At 51.7% G+C, this 8317-nt stretch overlaps 1 non-coding gene across 1 annotated transcript; it reads left to right on the forward strand.

Moving 5' to 3' along the window:
• Positions 1-7514: 7514 nt before the first annotated feature.
• On the forward strand, positions 7515-7626 carry LOC114504352. Its single transcript, XR_003685134.1, has one exon. It is a non-coding gene; the product is annotated as a U6 spliceosomal RNA (small nuclear RNA).
• The last annotated feature ends 691 nt before the right edge of the window (positions 7627-8317 follow it).

Here is an 8317-nt window from a genome sequence, read left to right on the forward strand (position 1 = left end):
TGACAACATGGATGAACCTTGAGGACATTGGGCTAAGTGAAATAAGCCAGTCACAAAATAAGTGATTTGACTTATTTGAGGTCCCTAGAGGAGTCAAATTCATAGAGACAGGAAAGAGATGGTGGTTGTCAGGGGCTGGGGGAGGGGCACGGGGCGCTAGTGTTTAATGGGGACAGAGTTTCAGATTTACCAGCTCAAAAGCATTTTGGGGATGGGTGATGGTGAAAGTTGCACAACAACGTGAATGTACACAATACCACTGACCTGGACACTTCCAAAGGGTTAAGAGGGAAAATGTTACAGTATGTGCATTTTATTTATTTATTTATTTTTAGAGAGGGAAGGGAGGGAGATAGAGGTAGAGGTAGAGAGAGAGAGAGAGGGAGAGAGAGGGAAGGAGAGAAACGTCAGTGTGCGGTTGCTGGGGGTTATGGCCTGCAACCCAGGAATGTACCCTGGCTGGGAATCGAACCTGGGACACTTTGGTTCCCAGCCCATGCTCCATCCACTGAGCTACGCCAGCCAGGGCTAGTATGTGCATTTTAACATGCACTTGCTATGTGATCCAGGGCCTCAGGGCCAGGAGCTGGGTTGCCAGCTTCAGGTTTGCAGTCATGGGTTGGGGGCCTGAGTGTCCCCCTCCTCTGTTGAGCTGAGCTGTATGCATGCCATTCCTACCCACCCCTCCTTCATCCGATCTGCCTGTTTTTCACATCTTCCAGCATCTTAGGAATTTGTCAGAGATGGGAAATCGCTTTCCTGCCCAAAAATGGAACTAGAAAGCACTCATTTACGTCTACTGAGCATGGACTTGGAGCGGTGGAGAACTTGGCTTGGGTTCTCTTGTCGCCTCTGCAGCTGCCTCTGGCCAGCTTGATGGGCAGCGGTCTGCAAACCCGTGCTGGGAGGGTTGTCAGTCCTGGGGACACTGTCCTGGGAGAATCACACCTGGAAGGGGCTCTGACAGACATTTTTCCATTCCCCAGCCATAGATGTAGCAGCCACTGCAGGGCACACAGCAGACCCCACTCCAGCCCTCTCACCCTCTACATACAGGCAAATGGAGGACCCAGCCCGTGTTCACAAAGAGTCTGCGTGCCTTTCCGTCACTGACGAGCTCACAGTCTGGCTGTTGCTGGATGTTCTTCCATTCACCCTGTTATGGACTGAGTTGGATCCCTGCAAAATTCATTCTTTAAAAATGTTTTTTTTAAATGTATTTTTAGAGAGGAGAAGGGAGGGAGAAGGAGAAGGAGAGAAATATCAATGTGTGGTTGCCTATCGAGTGCCCCTACTGGGGACCTGGCCCTCAACGCACGCATGTGCCCTGACTGGGAATCAAACCAGTGACTCCTTGGTTCACAGGCTGCTGCTCCATCCACTGAGCCACACCAGCCAGGGAGCAAAATTAATATGTTGAAGCCCCGACCCCCAGTGTGATGCTATGTGAAGTCTTGGGAGGTAATTAAGGTTAAATGAAGTTATAGGATGGGATCCTGATCCCATAGACCTGATGTTCTTATAAGAAGAAGAGCCCTGGCCAGGTGCTCAGTTGGTTAGAGTGTTATCCCGATATGCCAAGGTTGGGGGTTCGATTCCTGGGCAGGACACATACAAGAACTCACCAATGAATACATAAATAAGTGGAACAAATAAATCAATTCTTCTTTCTCTCTCCCTTCTGTCTTTAAAAGTCAATTTTAAAAACAAGAAGGAAAAAGAGAAGAAGAGACACCAGAGATATCTCTCTCCATACACACAGAGAAAAGGCCATGTGAGGACACAGAGAGAAGGCAGCCAGCCATCTGAAAGCCAGGAACCCAATCTGCCAGCACCTTGATCTTGGACTTCGAGCCTCTAGAACTATGAGAAATAAGTGTCTGTTGTTTATTAGCCATTCGGTGTCTATTCTGTGATGGTGGCTGAGTTCAGTAAGACGGAGAAGTAACAGCTCCTCGCTCCTGGCAGCCCTGGGCTGCATCACCACCCCTGCTGATTTTTTGGACGCAGGCCGCACCGGCGTTCAGGCTTCCTCGGTTGCCTGCTCTGGGTGTGTCACCTGCCTCCCATCACCGGTCTCAACCTTAGCCGAATGATGGGATGACCTGGTTACCTGGGGAGTTTTTACCATGCTGACCTCTGACCCCATCTCCAGGGAGACTGAGGTCACTGGGTGAGGCTGGTTCAGGGATCAGCCTCTCGCAGGTGATTCTCATGTGCAGACAGGGTGAAGAACCACTGACCTGGAGCAGTGTTTCTCAGCGGGGCAATTCTGCACACACCCCCTCAACCAGAGGCACTGGGCAATGCCTGGAGACATTTTGATTGTCACAACTTGGGGCCTGGGTGCTACCAGCATCTGGTGAGAGGAGGCCAGGGGTGCTGCTAAACACCCTACAATGCACAGGGCTGGGCCCTGCCATGAAGAATGACTCAGCCTCCAGTGCAAGTACAGTAAGTCCTCACCTAACATCATCGATAGATTCTTGGAACTTAGGAAAAACAACATATAACAAAACCAATTTTACCACAGACGAATTGATATAAACAAGAGTTCAGTTCCTATGGCAGCTCATCGATGCTATTCGAGGCCCTGCTGTATTACCCGAGTAAAGAAGCCGGGCTGTGCAGGTCCCCCCGCCAAGTGTTCCTCCGCAAAGGCGCACAACACTGTGTGGGGGAGGAGGCTACTCCGTGCGCATGTGCAGAGGGGAAAACTGAGGCTCAGAGGAGGGAAGTGACTTGGCGTGCTCAGACTGCACAGGTGGGTGCTCACACCTCTCTTTAACACACAAAGCAATTAAAGGACCCACATGTACTGGGGAGAAGAATCAAGCGGGTGATAGTGAAGCCCAATGGTTAAGCAAGCAGATGCAGCAGCCAGTCCCTTGCCCTCTGGCTTGTGTCTTCAGGCAAGTGCTTCACCTCCCCCACTCATAAAATGGGATATGGCAGTAATGACACCTGCCTGGGTGGCCACGGCAGGGGGCTCACAGAGTGCTGGCCGCTTGAGCGGGCAAGGTCTACAGGAGTGTGGGATGGGATCCACTCAGAACTGGTGGGGAAGACTCAGTTATTATCTGGGGAAAGAGCGTGGCAGGCAAAGGGAACAGCAAGTACAACAGCCCTGGAATGGGAGGCGAGGAGGAAGCTTGCTCCACCCTCTTTCTTCCCCTCCCTTTAGCCTGAGCCAAAATTGGAAAAGCCAACTTCGGGCCAGGAGATGAGACCCAGTAGTGCACTTGAGCCAGATCAAACTGGCTCACGAGAACCAATTGTGCATATCTCTTCCGAGCTCAGGGCTCAGCAACATCACTTTCACAGCCTGAAATTGCCACGGTGGGAGAATTTACACCACAGAGATTGGCAAACACTAGCAGTCAGGTCCCCTCGCCCCGGCTGGTTCACCAGCGCACTGAGGCTTACACCCATCTGGACACCCCCTCACTCTCTACCTTAGACCGTTTGTGCTGCTATGGCAGAATGTCATAAACTGGGGGCTTCCAGCCTCCAGGACTCTGAGAAATAAATGTCTGTTCTTTATTAGCCATTCAGTCTATGATTTGCTGTAACATCATAAACTTCTCACAGTTCTGGAGGCTGGAAGGCCAAGATCAAGAGGCAACCAGATCCGTTGTCTGGTGAGAGCTGACTTCCCAGTTTGTAAGTGGCCATCTCCTCTCTGTGTCCTCACATGGTGGAAGGGACAGGGAGCTTTCTGGGGTCCCTTTTATAAGGGCACTAATGGCATTCCTGAGAGCTCCATCCTGGTGACCTAATCACGTTCCAAAGGCCCCACCTCCTAATACCATCAACTTGGGGGGTAGGATTTCAACATGTGAATTTGGGGGGAGCACAGACGTTCAGTCTGTAGCACCCCTTCACTCCCTCGGTGACATCACCTTCACAGCTTAAAACTGACCCAGGTAGGGGAATTGTCAAACAATGCAAAGCTCAGCTGGTTTACGCCATCCCTTACATCCTGCGGATGGCCCCGCTGAGCTGACGTCTTCCCGGCCACCTTTCGGGACAGACAAGACCCCTTGCCCTCAGGTGGGGCGAGGCAAGAGGCCAGTCTGGGGAGGGAGGCAGATGAGGAACAAACATCACAACAAAGGGTGACAGCAGTGTAGACAGAATGCTCTGCCCTCTGTGCAGTCCTGAGTATCTTCCCACTTCCCGGCCCCCCCACCCCCCCACCTCAGCTACTTGTCTTGGCAAGCCTGGAATTTTTTCTCTCACCCCTTCCCTCTCCTCCCACCCCCCTGAGTCCTTAAGGCCCTTGCCCAGCTGCCCTGGGTCTGTCCTGCTCCCTGGAATTCTCATCACACAGAAATTTCTCAGTTCCAGCTCATTTCTGCCCATGAACTCATCTTTCATTTGAAATTGGCTTCGTTGTCTGTTCTGGAAAGCCGCTTTGCTCTTGTTCAAATGGACGCACATGGGAAGTGGCTCGGAGGTCATCGGTCCTTTTGGTAACTCATGGTCACCAACTCACTCTGTCCACACCCACCCCAACCTCACAGCCACTAAAGGGGCTCCTTAGGCTGGTGGCAGCCCCACCCCAGCCACTGGGCAGACCCAAGGCTTGTCTGCCCAGCATGAGGGTGGGTCAGGTGGGCACCAAGTGTATATCCTATGGCCTAGCCTTCCTCACTCTGCCCTGCCTCAGTTTTCCCAACTGCTCACCCAACCTCTCCCAGAGGAATTTCCAGAGAATTTCCAGACACACAAGGATAAGGCAAGGCCACCTCTCCTATGCTCCTTCTCATGCCAGTATGGGCCCAGCTCAAGTGGCCCTAGTAAATTAGGGAGTTCCAGATCTTTCTCAGACCAATACTCCACTCAGGCAGGGCCTCCAAATGATGGCGATTCCCACTGAGCTTGAACTGGGACAATTTCGATCCTCCCATCACCTGGAACCCCCAAAATCTAGACACCCAGATGAGCACTATCCCCTGCTGTTCCCTCCCTGTTCTGCACTCCCAAATTCCACAGCTGAAGTCAGAAGCCATGTCCTCTGTTTATAGATCATGGAGGGAGGGGGGCTGGCAAATTCTAAAAGCTCATTAAGGCCTGAATTCTTTTTATAGATGAGATTTCCTGCATCTTCCCTTTTCTCCACCCCTCTCCACCCCGCCCTGCTTTCCCAACGCCGTATTTATTTGAGTTAGAAAAATAATGAGGTCCCTGAGGTCATACACAACACATCGGCTCTCTAATCAAAGTATTGCTGTGGAATTAAAAATATATAGAAATCTGTGTGTGTTGGCACACGGGCCGCTGGCCGCGGACACGGGGTACACTTGCCCGTCGCCAGTCAGCCCCACCAGACTGGCTTTTGGGGAGGGACGTAATTAGCTAGTTTCCAGCCAGGTCTCTGGGGTGGAGAATAGGATGGAAATGCCCAGGTCCTCACAGTGGGGGGCTGCAGGTGGAGCGAAGGCCACTCAGAAGGCATCCTGGGATGAAGTGAACAACTGAGGGCTGGCTCCCACCGGGCTGGATGGGACCAAGGCTGGGGTCTCAGGGGCACCGTGGAGGGGAGGCCAGCTTGGGTGTAAAAGGCAAGAAAACCATCAGAGAGGAGACCTCCCCCCAAGAGTGCACCCAGCCTGAGGGGCCAATAGACACCACTAGTTAAACCCCATGCCCTGGCTGAGTTGGTTGGAGTATTGTTCAGTGCACTGAAGGGTTGCCGGTTCAGTTCCCAGTCAGGGCACACACCTAGATTTCAGTTTTGGTCCCTGCTTGGGACACATCAATGTTTCCTCCTTCTCTCTCTCCCTTCCTCTTTCTCTAAAAAAAATCAATGGAAACATGTCCTCGGTGCAGATTAAAAATAATAATAATAAAATAAACTGCAATGTGGTGGGTTGAAGAGTGTCCCCCCTGCACCCCAAAATTCCTGTACACCTATAGCCTCAGCAATAAGGTCTTTGCAGATGAAATCAGGGAAGGATCTCAAGATGAAATGTTCTGAGCAATGGGCCCTTAGTCCAATGATTGGTGTCTCTTTTTTTTAGATGTAGGTATGTATGTATTTATTTATATTTTTATCTTTAGAGAGAGGGGAAGGGATGGAGAAAGAGGGAGAGAAACATCAATGTGTGTTTGCCTTTCTCATGCCCCCTACTGGGGACCTGGCCTGCAACCCAGGCATGTGCCCTGACTGGGAATCGCAGTGGTGACCCTTTGGTTTCCAGGCTGGCAATCCATTGTCCCCTGAGCCACACCAGCCAGGGCCAATATTTGGTGTCTTTGTAAGAGAAAAGAGATTGGGATACAGATAGACACAGAGAGGAGGAGGCCACGTGAGGACAGAGGCAGAGACTGAAGAGACGTGGCCACAAGCCATGGGATGTCTTTGGCCACCAGAAGCTGCAAGAGACCTAGCAGGATCCACAGAAGGAGCAAGACCCTGAAGACACCCTGATCCCAGACTTCGGCCCAGGACTGTGAGAGGATATATTTCTGCTATTTTCAGCCCCGTAGTTTGTGGTCATTTGTTACAGCAGCTCCAGGAAGCCCCTGCCTCTAAAACCCTCTGTGGGCCTGGCTCCCTCGGAATTAAGTGCTGACACCTGGCTATAGCCCAAGGTCCCTTGGCAAGTGGCCCCTGCCTCCCCTAGGGCTTTTTGTCCAACATCCTCTCTCTTGCCCTGTGGTCAGTTCAACACCTGCCTCTTGGCCTTTGTCTGTGCTGTTCCATCTGCCTTCAGCTCTTCCCAGCATCAACTCACTTGAATCTCAGTCCACAGATCAGCCTCCCCTCCATCCTGCTCCACCCCAGCTTTTTGTCTTTCATATTCCTTATTACAATGTTACGCCCACGTACACTTTTGTTTAGTCTCTCTGTTTAGTATGAGTGTGTGAGGATGTCAGGACATCAGCCCCACATGGGCAAGGATTTTTTTCTCATCCAACCTGGCACCCAGAACAGGGTCAGACATAGGGAGGTGCTTGATCAAAAAGTGCAAAATGATCAGTGAGTGAATAATGACAAAGGACCCCAGTTGCCCTCCTCACACCAGGCCTGGGGCTGGTTCCTCCTCTAGCCTCTCCCAGCTCTGCCTTGCCCCAGAGGCCTGTGGGGTGCTGGGCTGGGAACGCTCTGGTTTCAGAAGGGTGGCCTTTACTCTAAATTTGCCCAGTCCTAAAACAGAGGAATTCGGGGCATCTTCAAGCTTGTGGGGAGTGGAGGGGCCGGGGCTTGGCCCATTGCCTGCCTCTCACCCCCGCCTCCCTGGCCTGCCTGAGCCAGAGTAGCACAGCTGCTGACATTTACAGAGTCTTAGGGTGCCTGTGGCCGGTGGAGGGGAAGACAGAGGAATTTGCGGAGCTTGTGTGTGAATGTGTAACTGTGGGAATTTATGTTGATGTGTGTGAGCGTGCGGCTGTGTGAGAATTTGAGATGTGTGAGTTTTTGCACATTTAATCTAGTGCTTCCTGTGTGTCCGGCCCTGTTCTGGGCACCAGGGGCACTGGGGTGAACAAGATTAAATGTCTGCCCAGTGCTTGCCTTGCTTCGGCAGCACGTGCACTGGAATGGGAACAGCACAGAGAAGATTAGCATGGCCCCTGCACAAGGACAGCACGCAGATTCGTGAAGTGTCCATATCTTTAAAAAAACCAACAGTGATGCCTGCCTGCGTGGTACTGACATCCTGGACGGGCACTAAACAAACGTGTGTGTGTGTGTGTGTGTGTGTGTGTGTGTGTGAAGTAGCAATAAGTGTGAAGGATGAGAGTGTGTGATTGTGTGAGAGTGTGTGTGAGAATGGGTCAGCATGTGATTGTGTGAGAATTCGAGGGTGTGTGTGCATGATTCTGAGGGTGAGACTGATCATGGGAAAGTGAGAGTGTGTGGATGTGTATGAGTGTGTGAGGATGTCAGAGTATATGTCAGAGTGTATGATGGTGTAAGAATTTGAGAATGTGAGTGTATGAGAATTTGACAGTGTGTAACTGAGAGTGTGTGACTGTGGGGACTTAAGGGGCTGTGAGGGAGTATGAGCCTGTGAGTGTGAGCGCGTGTGTGCTGGGGAACAGGCAACCTGTGTGCTCAGGCACACGTGGACCCTGGGCCTCGTCTCCCTCAATGGCTCCCATCACTCCATTCCCTCCCCTCCTTCCCTAGTTCACTCCTTCTCCTCAGGGTTCCTTCCTTCCTCTTCCCTCCACTCATTTATTTTTTTGGACTTTGTCTTCCCATTTGAAGTTCTGGGGCCTGTCACTTTATGCCCATCTCTCTCCCCGCCTCAACCCCCAAGGAGGGTCAGAAGAGCAGACAGGCAGGGCCGCAGCTGAGTCTTCT

This window comes from Phyllostomus discolor, chromosome 8 (genome assembly GCF_004126475.2).
Source record: "Phyllostomus discolor isolate MPI-MPIP mPhyDis1 chromosome 8, mPhyDis1.pri.v3, whole genome shotgun sequence".
In the NCBI taxonomy this organism is placed as follows: domain Eukaryota; kingdom Metazoa; phylum Chordata; class Mammalia; order Chiroptera; family Phyllostomidae; genus Phyllostomus; species Phyllostomus discolor.